The following is a 14,200-nucleotide window of genomic DNA, read 5'->3' as shown; positions in this document are numbered from 1 at the left end:
ACACCCCTCACTGTAACACTCTGATATACCCCACACCCCTCACTGTAACACACTGATATACCCCACACCCCTCACTGTAACGCAATGTTATATCCCACACCCCTCACTGTAACATAATGTTATATCCCACACCCCTCACTGTAACACTCTGATATACCCCACACCCCTCACTGTAACACACTGATATACCCCACACCCCTCACTGTAACACACTGATATACCCCACACCCCTCACTGTAACACACTGATATACCTCGCACCCCTCACTGTAACACCCTGATATACCCCGCACCCCTCACTGTAACATGCAGATATACCCCGCACGCGTCACTGTTCCACTCCGATATAGCCCACACCCCTCACTGTAACACCCTGATATACCCCACACCCCTCACTGTAACACACTGATATATCCCACACCCCTCACTGTAACACACTGATATACCCCACACCCCTCACTGTAACACACTGATATACCCCACACCCCTCACTGTAACACACTGATATACCCCACACCCCTCACTGTAACACTCTGATATACCCCACACCCCTCACTGTAACACACTGATATACCCCACACCCCTCACTGTAACACACTGATATACCCCACACCCCTCACTGTAACACACTGATATACCTCGCACCCCTCACTGTAACACCCTGATATACCCCGCACCCCTCACTGTAACATGCAGATATACCCCGCACCCGTCACTGTTCCACCCCGATATACCCCACACCCCTCACTGTAACACCCTGATATACCCCGCACCCCTCACTGTAACACACTGATATACCCCACACCCCTCACTGTAACACACTGATATACCCCACACCCCTCACTGTAACACTCTGATATACCTCGCACCCCTCACTGTAACACCCTGATATACCCCACACCCCTCACTGTAACACACTGATATACCCCACACCCCTCACTGTAACACTCTGATATACCTCGCACCCCTCACTGTAACACCCTGATATATCCCACACCCCTCACTGTAACACACTGATATACCCCACACCCCTCACTGTAACACCCTCATATACCCCACACCCCTCACTGTAACACACTGATATTCCCCACACCCCTCACTGTAACACACTGATATACCCCACACCCCTCACTGTAACACCCTGATATACCCCACACCCCTCACTGTAACACACTGATATACCCCACACCCCTCACTGTAACACACTGATATACCCCACACCCCTCACTGTAACACCCTGATATACCCCACACCCCTCACTGTAACACCCTGATATACCCCACACCCCTCACTGTAACACACTGATATACCCCACACCCCTCACTGTAACACACTGATATACCCCACACCCCTCACTGTAACACACTGATATTCCCCACACCCCTCACTGTAACACACTGATATATCCCACACCCCTCACTGTAGCACACTGATATACCCCACACCCCTCACTGTAACACACTGATATACCCCACACCCCTCACTGTAACACACTGGTATACCCCACACCCCTCACTGTAACACACTGGTATACCCCACACCCCTCACTGTAACACACTGGTATACCCCACACCCCTCACTGTAACACTCTGATATACCCCACACCCCTCACTGTAACACACTGATATACCCCGCAACCCTCACTGTAACACCCTGATGTGCCCACACCCCTCACTGTAACACCCTGATGTGCCCACACCCCTCACTGTAACACACTGATATACCCCACACCCCTCACTGTAACACCCTGATGTGCCCACACCCCTCACTGTAACACCCTGATGTGCCCACACCCCTCACTGTAACACCCTGATATACCCCACACCCCTCACTGTAACACACTGATATACCCCACACCGCTCACTGTAACACCCTGATATACCCCACACCCCTCACTGTAACACACTGATATACCCCGCACCCCTCACTGTAACACACTGATATACCCCACACCCCTACTGTAACAGCCTGATGCAGCCCACACCCCTCACTGTAACACACTGATATACCCCACACCCCTCACTGTAACACACTGATATACCCCGCACCCCTCACTGTAACACACTGATATACCCCACACCCCTACTGTAACAGCTTGATATACCCCACACCCCTCACTGTAACACACTGATATACCCCACACCCCTCACTGTAACACACTGATATATCCCACACCCCTCACTGTAACACACTGATATACTCCACACCCCTCACTGTAACACACTGATATACCCCACACCCCTCACGGTAACACAATGATATACCCCACACCCCTCACTGTAACACACTGATATACCCCACACACCTCACTGTAACACACTGATATACCCCACACCCCTCACTGTAGCACTCTGATATTCCCCACACCCCTCACTGTAACACTCTGATATACCCCACACCCCTAACTGTAACACCCTGATATACCCCACACCCCTCACTGTAACACATTGATATACCCCACACCCCTCACTGTAACACACTGATATACCCCACATCCCTCACTGTAACACCCTGATATACCCCACACCCCTCTCTGTAACACTCTGATATACCCCACACCCCTCACTGTAACACACTGATATACCCCACACCCCTCACTGTAACACACTGATATACCCCACACCCCTCACTGTGACACCCTGATATACCCCACACCCCTCACTGTAACACCCTGATATGCCCACACCCCTCACTGTAACACACTGATATATCCCATACCCCTCACTGTAACACACTGATATACCCCACACCCCTCACTGTAACACTCTGATATACCCCACACCCCTCACTGTAACACTCTGATATTCCCCACACCCCTCACTGTAACACACTGATATACCCCACACCCCTCACTGTGACACACTGATATACCCCACATCCCTCACTGTAACACATTGATATACCCCACACCCCTCTCTGTAACACTCTGATATACCCCACACCCCTCACTGTAACACACTGATATACCCCACACCCCTCACTGTAACACACTGATATACCCCACACCCCTCACTGTGACACCCTGATATACCCCACACCCCTCACTGTAACACCCTGATATGCCCACACCCCTCACTGTAACACACTGATATATCCCACACCCCTCACTGTAACACACTGATATACCCCACACCCCTCACTGTAACACTCTGATATACCCCACACCCCTCACTGTAACACTCTGATATACCCCACACCCCTCACTGTAACACACTGATATACCCCACACCCCTCACTGTAACACCCTGATATATCCCACACCCCTCACTGTAACACACTGATATACCCCACACCCCTCACTGTAACACCCTCATATACCCCACACCCCTCACTGTAACACACTGATATTCCCCACACCCCTCACTGTAACACACTGATATACCCCACACCCCTCACTGTAACACCCTGATATACCCCACACCCCTCACTGTAACACACTGATATACCCCACACCCCTCACTGTAACACACTGATATACCCCACACCCCTCACTGTAACACCCTGATATACCCCACACCCCTCACTGTAACACACTGATATTCCCCACACCCCTCACTGTAACACACTGATATACCCCACACCCCTCACTGTAGCACACTGATATACCCCACACCCCTCACTGTAACACACTGATATACCCCACACCCCTCACTGTAACACACTGGTATACCCCACACCCCTCACTGTAACACACTGGTATACCCCACACCCCTCACTGTAACACTCTGATATACCCCGCAACCCTCACTGTAACACCCTGATGTGCCCACACCCCTCACTGTAACACACTGGTATACCCCACACCCCTCACTGTAACACACTGGTATACCCCACACCCCTCACTGTAACACACTGATATACCCCGCAACCCTCACTGTAACACCCTGATGTGCCCACACCCCTCACTGTAACACCCTGATGTGCCCACACCCCTCACTGTAACACACTGATATACCCCACACCCCTCACTGTAACACCCTGATGTGCCCACACCCCTCACTGTAACACCCTGATGTGCCCACACCCCTCACTGTAACACCCTGATGTGCCCACACCCCTCACTGTAACACCCTGATATACCCCACACCCCTCACTGTAACACACTGATATACCCCACACCGCTCACTGTAACACCCTGATATACCCCACACCCCTCACTGTAACACACTGATATACCCCGCACCCCTCACTGTAACACACTGATATACCCCACACCCCTACTGTAACAGCCTGATGTAGCCCACACCCCTCACTGTAACACACTGATATACCCCACACCCCTCACTGTAACACACTGATATACCCCGCACCCCTCACTGTAACACACTGATATACCCCACACCCCTACTGTAACAGCTTGATATACCCCACACCCCTCACTGTAACACACTGATATACCCCACACCCCTCACTGTAACACACTGATATATCCCACACCCCTCACTGTAACACACTGATATACTCCACACCCCTCACTGTAACACACTGATATACCCCACACCCCTCACGGTAACACAATGATATACCCCACACCCCTCACTGTAACACACTGATATACCCCACACACCTCACTGTAACACACTGATATACACCACACCCCTCACTGTAACACCCTGATATACCCCACACCCCTCACTGTAACACACTGATATACCCCACACCCCTCACTGTAGCACTCTGATATTCCCCACACCCCTCACTGTAACACTCTGATATAACCCACACCCCTAACTGTAACACCCTGATTTTCCCCCACACCCCTCACTGTAACACATTGATATACCCCACACCCCTCACTGTAACACACTGATATACCCCACATCCCTCACTGTAACACATTGATATACCCCACACCCCTCTCTGTAACACTCTGATATACCCCACACCCCTCACTGTAACACACTGATATACCCCACACCCCTCACTGTAACACACTGATATACCCCACACCCCTCACTGTGACACCCTGATATACCCCACACCCCTCACTGTAACACCCTGATATGCCCACACCCCTCACTGTAACACACTGATATATCCCACACCCCTCACTGTAACACACTGATATACCCCACACCCCTCACTGTAACACTCTGATATACCCCACACCCCTCACTGTAACACACTGATATACCCCACACCCCTCACTGTAACACACTGATATATCCCACACCCCTCACTGTAACACACTGATATACCCCACACCCCTCACTGTAACACTCTGATATACCCCACACCCCTCACTGTAACACTCTGATATACCCCACACCCCTCACTGTAACACACTGATATACCCCACACCCCTCACTGTGACACACTGATATACCCCACACCCCTCACTGTAACACCCTGATATGCCCACACCCCTCACTGTAACACACTGATATATCCCACACCCCTCACTGTAACACTCTGATATACCCCACACCCCTCACTGTAACAGACTGATATATCCCACACCCCTCACTGTAACACTCTGATATACCCCACACCCCTCACTGTAACACTCTGATATACCCCACACCCCTCACTGTAACACACTGATATACCCCACACCCCTCACTGTGACACACTGATATACCCCACACCCCTCACTGTAACACCCTGATGTGCCCACACCCCTCACTGTAACACCCTGATGTGCCCACACCCCTCACTGTAACACCCTGATATGCCCACACCCCTCACTGTAACACCATGTTATACCCACAGCCCTCTGGCTGCTGTGGGGAGCGTTCTGAGGGCAGGGATTTTGTGTTCAGGGTCTCTGCTCTGCTCCACACCCTGAACTGCTCTCTGATTGCTCGCCCAGATATATCTCCATTAACCTCTCTCTCTCTCTCTCAGTTCTGATTTTGCAATTTCTTGGTTGCCGTGGTGGGGGGGGGTGGGGGGGTTTGTATTGACGTAATGTTGGCAGGAAGGCGGTGACTGGAGAGACGTCAGATTAAAGGACTTTACAATTTGATATCTGACCAATTAAGGATTTTTTTTAATAAGAGAAAAGCCATTGAGTGGAGGGAGAGAGAGAGAGAGAGAGAGAAAAGTGCAGAGTCTGTTAATTGCAGCAGTCACTCTGGTGTCTGCAAGGAGCCATCCCAGGACTGGGACCCAGAATAAGGGAGAGTCTCTCTCATAAAACACACTGCACATTCGAGGTGAGTACCCTCAGCATATTTTGCAACTAAGAGGCAGGAGGGATAATAATTGGTTTGAAAACATGCAAAGGAGGGTGAGGAGGCAGTGGTGAATACTCAGTTGACAGAACTTCCTGCAAATCTTTCAAAACTTTATGGAAAAGTTTGGAACAGTGTGCATGCTTGGCTTTCTTTGCTTGTTTTTCTTTTCCCTGAAGTGAGAGGTTTTCGTTTTGAAAGCTCACAGATTACTCGCGAACATCAGAGCTCTGTCACGGTTTCAGTATCAGAATCAGGAGAGGGTGACAAATACTTATCTCTTGCATCTGCTAGTTTAGTTCAAAAGAGATTCCAGAAGATGAGTGTGTGAGTCTGTGTGTGTGAAAGTCTGACCGTCTTTATTCAATTAAAAGCCCACGGACCGCACCAGCGCTCCCAGATGCATCAGCGGAATATAATTCGCCAAAAAAGGCAATTGTCTATCTCCAGGCAAATCCTGGATTTTGGCAACGTCGCTATCAATGCACTGCCCTCTGTTGGTAGAGTCTGCACCCAATTTGCAAACACTGAGACAGAAATATTTCACATTGAAGCACCACTCCTCTCACAATATATCCCAGGAACGTGAAAAGGGAGATTTATTAGAAAAAACAGGTCATAAAGAGTGTTACAGTGAGGGGTGCGGGGTATATCAGGGTATTACAGTGAGGGGTGTGGGGTATATCAGGGTGTAACAGTGAAGGGTGTGGGATATATCAGTGTGTTACAGTGAGGGGTGTGGGGTATATCAGGGTGTTACAGTGAGGGGGGTGGGGTATATCAGGGTGTTACAGTGAGGAGTGTGGGATATATCAGGGTGTTACAGTGAGGGGTGTGGGGTATATCAGTGTGTTACAGTGAGGGGTGTGGGGTATATCAGGGTATTACAGTGAGGGGTGTGGGGTATATCAGTGTGTTACAGTGAGGGGTGTGGGGTATATCAGTGTGTTACAGTGAGGGGTGTGGGGTATATCAGGGTATTACAGTGAGGGGTGTGGGGTATATCAGTGTGTTACAGAGAGGGATGTGGGGTATATCAATGTGTTACAGTGAGGGGTGTGAGGGATATCAGAGTGTTACAGTGAGGGGTGTGGGGTATATCAGGGTGTTACAGAGAGGGGTGTGGGGTATATCAGGGTGTTACAGTGAGGGGTGTGGGGTATATCAGAGTGTTACAGTGAGGAGTGTGGGATATATCAGTGTGTTACAGTGAGGAGTGTGGGATATGTCAGTGTGTTACAGTGAGGAGTGTGGGATATATCAGTGTGTTACAGAGAGGGGTGTGGGGGACATCAGAGTGTTACAGAGAGGGGTGTGGGGTATATCCAAGTGTTAAAGTGAGGGGTGTGGGGTATATCAGTGTGTTACAGTGAGGGGTGTGGGGTATATCAGGGTGTTACAGTGAGGGGTGTGGGATATATCCAAGTGTTAAAGTGAGAGGTGTGGGGTATATCAGTGTGTTACAGTGAGGGGTGTGGGGTATATCAGGGTATTACAGTGAGGGGTGTGGGGTATATCAATGTGTTACAGTGAGGGGTGTGGGGTATATCCAAGTGTTAAAGTGAGGGGTGTGTGTTACAGTGAGGGGTGTGGGGTATATCAGGGTATTACAGTGAGGGGTGTGGGATATATCAGTGTGTTACAGTGAAGGGTGCGGGGTATATCAGTGTGTTACAGTGTGGGTTGTGGGACATATCAGTGTGTTACAGTGAGGGGTGTGGGATATATCAGAGTGTTACAGTGAGGGGTGTGGGATATATCAGTGTGTTACAGTGAGGGGTGTGGGGTATATCAGGGTGTTACAGTGAGGGGTGTGGGATATATCAGTGTGTTACAGTGTGGGGTGTGGGACATATCAGTGTGTTACAGTGAGGGGTGTGGGACATATCAGAGTGTTACAGTGAGGGGTGTGGGATATATCAGTGTGTTACAGTGAGGGGTGTGGGGTATATCAGTGTGTTACAGTGAGGGGTGTGGGGCATATCAGAGTGTTACAGTGAGGGGTGTGGGATATATCACTGTGATACAGTGAGGGGTGTGGGGTATATCAGAGTGTTACAGTGAGGGGTGTGGGATATATCACTGTGATAGAGTGAGGGGTGTGTGGTATATCAGGGTGTTAAAGTGAGGGGTGTGGGGTATATCAGAGTGTTACAGTGAGGGGTGTGGGGTATATCAGAGTGTTACAGTGAGGGGTGTGGGATATATCACTGTGATACAGTGAGGGGTGTGGGGTATATCAGGGTGTCACAGTGAGGGGTGTGGGGTATATCAGTGTGTTACAGTGAGGGGTGTGGGATATATCAGAGTGTTACAGTGAGGTGTGTGGGATATATCAGTGCGTTACACTGAGTGGTGTGGGGTATATCAGGGTGTTTCAGTGAGGGGTGTGGGATTTATCAGAGTGTTACAGTGAGGGGTGTGGGATATATCAGTGTGTTACAGTGAGGGGTGTAGGGTATATCAGTGTGTTACAGTGTGGGGTGTGGGATATATCAGTGTGTTACAGTGTGGGGTGTGGGACATATCAGGGTGTTACAGTGAGGGGTGTGGGATGTATCAGTGTGTTACAGTGAGGGGTGTGGGATATATCAGGGTGTTACAGTGAGGGGTGTGGGGTATATCAGGGTGTTACAGTGAGGGGTGTGGGATATATCAGGGTGTTACAGTGAGGGGTGTGGGGTATATCAGGGTGTTACAGTGAGGGTTGTGGGGTATATCAGTGTGTTACAGTGAGGGGTGTGGGGTATATCAGTGTGTTACAGTGAGGGGTGTGGGGTATATCAGGGTGTTACAGTGAGGGGTGTGGGGTATATCAGGATGTTACAGTGAGGGGTGTGGGGTATATCAGTGTGTTACAGTGAGGGGTGTGGGGTATATCAGGGTGTTACAGTGAGGGGTGTGGGGTATATCAGTGTGTTACAGTGAGGGGTGTGGGATATATCAGGGTGTTACAGTGAGGGGTGTGGGATATATCAGGGTGTTACAGTGAGGGGTGTGGGGTATATCAGTGTGTTACAGTGAGGGGTGTGGGGTATATCAGTGTATTACAGTGAGGGGTGTGGGGTATATCAGGGTGTTACAGTGAGGGGTGTGGGATATATCAGTGTGTTACAGTGAGGGGTGTGGGGTATATCAGGGTGTTACAGTGAGGGGGGTGGGATATATCAGGGTGTTACAGGGAGGGGGTTGGGATATATCAGTGTGTTACAGTGCGGGGTGTGGGATATATCAGTGTGTTACAGTGAGGGGTGTGGGATGTATCAGTGTGTTACAGTGAGGGGTGTGGGGTATATCAGGGTGTTACAGTGAGGGGTGTGGGGTATATCAGGGTGTTACAGTGAGGGGTGTTGGATGTATCAGTGTGTTACAATGAGGGGTGTGGGGTATATCAGGGTGTTACAGTGAGGGGTGTGGGGTATATCAGGGTGTAACAGTGAGGGGTGTGGGGTATATCAGGGTGTCACAGTGAGGGGTGTGGGGTATATCAGGGTGTTACAGTGAGGGGTGTGGGGTATATCAGTGTGTTGCAGTGAGGGGTGTGGGGTATATCAGTGTGTTACAGTGAGGGATGTGGGGTGTATCAGGGTGTTACAGTGAGGGTTGTGGGATATATCAGTGTGTTACAGTGAGGGGTGTGGGGTATATCAGGGTGTTACAGTGAGGGGTGTGGGGTATATCAGGGTGTTACAGTGAGGGGTGTGGGGTATATCAGTGTGTTACAGTGTGGGGTGTGGGGTATATCAGGGTGTTATAGTGTGGGGTGTGTGGTATATCAGGGTGTTACAGTGAGGGGTGTGGGGTATATCAGGGTGTTACAGTGAGGGGTGTGGGGTATATCAGTGTGTTACAGTGAGGGGTGTGGTGTATATCAGGGTGTTACAGTGAGGGGTGTGGGGTATATCAGTGTGTTACAGTGAGGGGTGTGGGGTATATCAGGATGTTACAGTGAGGGGTGTGGGGTATATCACGGTGTTACAGTGAGGGGTGTGGGGTATATCAGTGTGTTACAGTGAGGGGTGTGGGGTATATCAGTGTGTTACAGTGAGGGGTGTGGGGTATATCAGGGTGTTACAGTGAGGGGTGTGGGATATATCAGTGTGTTACAGTGAGGGGTGTGGGGTATAACATTGTGTTACAGTGAGGGGTGTGGGGTATATCAGTGTGTTACAGTGAGGGGTGTGGGGTATATCAGGGTGTTACAGTGAGGGGTGTGGGGTATATCAGTGTGTTACAGTGAGGGGTGTGGGGTATATCAGGGTGTTACAGTGAGGGGTGTGGGTTATATCAGTGTGTTACAGTGAGGGGTGTGGGATATATCAGTGTGTTCCAGAGCGGGGTGTGGGGTATATCAGGGTGTTACAGTGAAGGGTGCGGGGTATATCAGGGTGTTACAGTGAGGGGTGTGGGGTATATCAGTGTGTTACAGTGAGGGGTGTGGGGTATATCAGTGTGTTACAGTGAGGGGTGTGGGGTATATCAATGTGTTACAGTGAGGGGTGTGGGGTATATCAGGGTGTTACAGTGAGGGGTGTGGGGTACATCAGGGTGTTACAGTGAGGGGTGTGGGGTATATCAGTGTGTTACAGTGAGGGGTGTGGGGTATATCAGTGTGTTACAGTGAGGGGTGTGGGGTATATCAGTGTGTTACAGTGTGGGGTGTGGGGTATATCAGGGTGTTACAGTGAGGGGTGTGGGTTATATCAGTGTGTTACAGTGAGGGGTGTGGGATATATCAGTGTGTTCCAGAGCGGGGTGTGGGGTATATCAGGGTGTTACAGTGAAGGGTGCGGGGTATATCAGGGTGTTACAGTGAGGGGTGTGGGGTATATCAGTGTGTTACAGTGAGGGGTGTGGGGTATATCAGTGTGTTACAGTGAGGGGTGTGGGGTATATCAATGTGTTACAGTGAGGGGTGTGGGGTATATCAGGGTGTTACAGTGAGGGGTGTGGGGTACATCAGGGTGTTACAGTGAGGGGTGTGGGGTATATCAGTGTGTTACAGTGAGGGGTGTGGGGTATATCAGTGTGTTACAGTGAGGGGTGTGGGGTATATCAGTGTGTTACAGTGTGGGGTGTGGGGTATATCAGGGTGTTACAGTGAGGGGTGTGGGGTATATCAGGGTGTTACAGTGTGGGGTGTGGGGTATATCAGGGTGTTACCGTGAGGGGTGTGGGGTATATCAGTGTGTTACAGTGTGGGGTGTGGGGTTTATCAGGGTGTTACAGTGTGGTGTGTGGGGTATATCAGGGTGTTACAGTGAGGGGTGTGGGGTATATCAGTGTGTTACAGTGAGGGGTGTGGGGTATATCAGTGTGTTACAGTGAGGGGTGTGGGGTATATCAGTGTGTTACAGTGTGGGGTGTGGGGTATATCAGGGTGTTACAGTGAGGGGTGTGGGGTATATCAGTGTGTTACAGTGAGGGGTGTGGGATATATCAGGGTGTTACAGTGTGGGGTGTGGGGTATATCAGTGTGTTACAGTGAGGGGTGTGGGGTATATCAGTGTGTTTCAGTGAGGGGTGTGGGGTATATCAGTGTGTTACAGTGAGGGGTGTGGGGTATATCAGTGTGTTACAGTGAGGGGTGTGGGGTATATCAGTGTGTTACAGTGAGGGGTGTGGGGTATATCAGTGTGTTACAGTGAGGGGTGTGGGGTATATCAGTGTGTTACAGTGAGGGGTGTGGGGTATATCAGGGTGTTACAGTGAGGGGTGTGGGGTATATCAGGGTGTTACAGTGAGGGGTGTGGGGTATATCAGTGTGTTACAGTGAGGGGTGTGGGGTATATCAGGGTGTTACAGTGAGGGGTGTGGGGTATATCAGTGTGTTACAGTGAGGGTTGCGGGGTATATCAGTGTGTTACAGTGAGGGGTGTGGGGTATATCAGGGTGTTACAGTGAGGGGTGTGGGGTATATCAGTGTGTTACAGTGAGGGGTGTGGAGTATATCAGTGTGTTACAGTGAGGGGTGCGGGGTATATCAGTGTGTTACAGTGAGGGGTGTGGGATATAACATTGTGTTACAGTGAGGGGTGTGGGATATAACATTGTGTTACAGTGAGGGGTGTGGGGTATATCAGTGTGTTACAGTGAGGGGTGTGGGGTATATCAGGGTGTTACAGTGAGGGGTGTGGGGTATATCAGTGTGTTACAGTGAGGGGTGTGGGGTATATCAGGGTGTTGCAGTGAGGGGTGTGGGGTATATCAGTGTGTTACAGTGAGGGGTGTGGGATATATCAGTGTGTTACAGTGAGGGGTGTGGGGTATATCAGGGTGTTACAGTGAGGGGTGTGGGGTATATCAGTGTGTTACAGTGAGGGGTGTGGGATATAACATTATGTTACAGTGAGGGGTGTGGGATATAACATTGTGTTACAGTGAGGGGTGTGGGGTATATCAGTGTGTTACAGTGAGGGGTGTGGGGTATATCAGGGTGTTACAGTGAGGGGTGTGGGGTATATCAGTGTGTTACAGTGAGGGGTGTGGGGTATATCAGGGTGTTGCAGTGAGGGGTGTGGGGTATATCAGTGTGTTACAGTGAGGGGTGTGGGATATATCAGGGTGTTACAGTGAGGGGTGTGGGGTATATCCGTGTGTTACAGTGTGAGGTGTGGGGTATATCAGTGTGTTACAGTGAGGGGTGTGGTGTATATCAGTGTGTTACAGTGAGGGGTGTGGGGTATATCAGTGTGTTACAGTGAGGGGTGTGGGGTATATCAGTGTGTTACAGTGAGGGGTGTGGGGTATATCAGTGTGTTACAGTGAGGGGTGTGGGGTATATCAGTGTGTTACAGTGAGGGGTGTGGGGTATATCAGTGTGTTACAGTGAGGGGTGTGGGGTATATCAGTGTGTTACAGTGAGGGGTGTGGGGTATATCAGTGTGTTACAGTGAGGGGTGTGGGGTATATCAGGGTGTTACAGTGTGGGGTGTGGGGTATATCAGGGTGTTACAGTGAGGGGTGTGGGGTATATCAGGGTGTTACAGTGTGGGGTGTGGGGTATATCAGGGTGTTACAGTGAGGGGTGTGGGGTATATCAGTGTGTTGCAGTGAGGGGTGTGGGGTATATCAGTGTGTTACAGTGAGGGATGTGGGGTGTATCAGGGTGTTACAGTGAGGGGTGTGGGATATATCAGTGTGTTACAGTGAGGGGTGTGGGGTATATCAGGGTGTTACAGTGAGGGGTGTGGGGTATATCAGGGTGTTACAGTGAGGGGTGTGGGATATATCAGGGTGTTACAGTGAGGGGTGTGGGGTATATCAGTGTGTTACAGTGTGGGGTGTGGGGTATATCAGGGTGTTATAGTGTGGGGTGTGTGGTATATCAGGGTGTTACAGTGAGGGGTGTGGGGTATATCAGGGTGTTACAGTGAGGGGTGTGGGGTATATCAGTGTGTTACAGTGAGGGGTGTGGTGTATATCAGGGTGTTACAGTGAGGGGTGTGGGGTATATCAGTGTGTTACAGTGAGGGGTGTGGGGTATATCAGGATGTTACAGTGAGGGGTGTGGGGTATATCACGGTGTTACAGTGAGAGGTGTGGGGTATATCAGTGTGTTACAGTGAGGGGTGTGGGGTATATCAGTGTGTTACAGTGAGGGGTGTGGGGTATATCAGGGTGTTACAGTGAGGGGTGTGGGGTATATCAGTGTGTTACAGTGAGGGGTGTGGGATATATCAGTGTGTTACAGTGAGGGGTGTGGGGTATAACATTGTGTTACAGTGAGGGGTGTGGGGTATATCAGTGTGTTACAGTGAGGGGTGTGGGGTATATCAGGGTGTTACAGTGAGGGGTGTGGGGTATATCAGTGTGTTACAGTGAGGGGTGTGGGGTATATCAGGGTGTTACAGTGAGGGGTGTGGGTTATATCAGTGTGTTACAGTGAGGGGTGTGGGATATATCAGTGTGTTCCAGAGCGGGGTGTGGGGTATATCAGGGTGTTACAGTGAAGGGTGCGGGGTATATCAGGGTGTTACAGTGAGGGGTGTGGGGTATATCAGTGTGTTACAGTGAGGGGTGTGG

Source organism: Chiloscyllium plagiosum, unplaced genomic scaffold, assembly GCF_037043375.1.
Source record: "Chiloscyllium plagiosum isolate Xiang-an unplaced genomic scaffold, Cpla_swu_hap1 HiC_scaffold_51, whole genome shotgun sequence".
NCBI lineage: Eukaryota > Metazoa > Chordata > Chondrichthyes > Orectolobiformes > Hemiscylliidae > Chiloscyllium > Chiloscyllium plagiosum.
The sequence above is the reverse complement of the archived record's forward strand: the minus strand, read 5'-3'. Positions refer to the sequence as shown.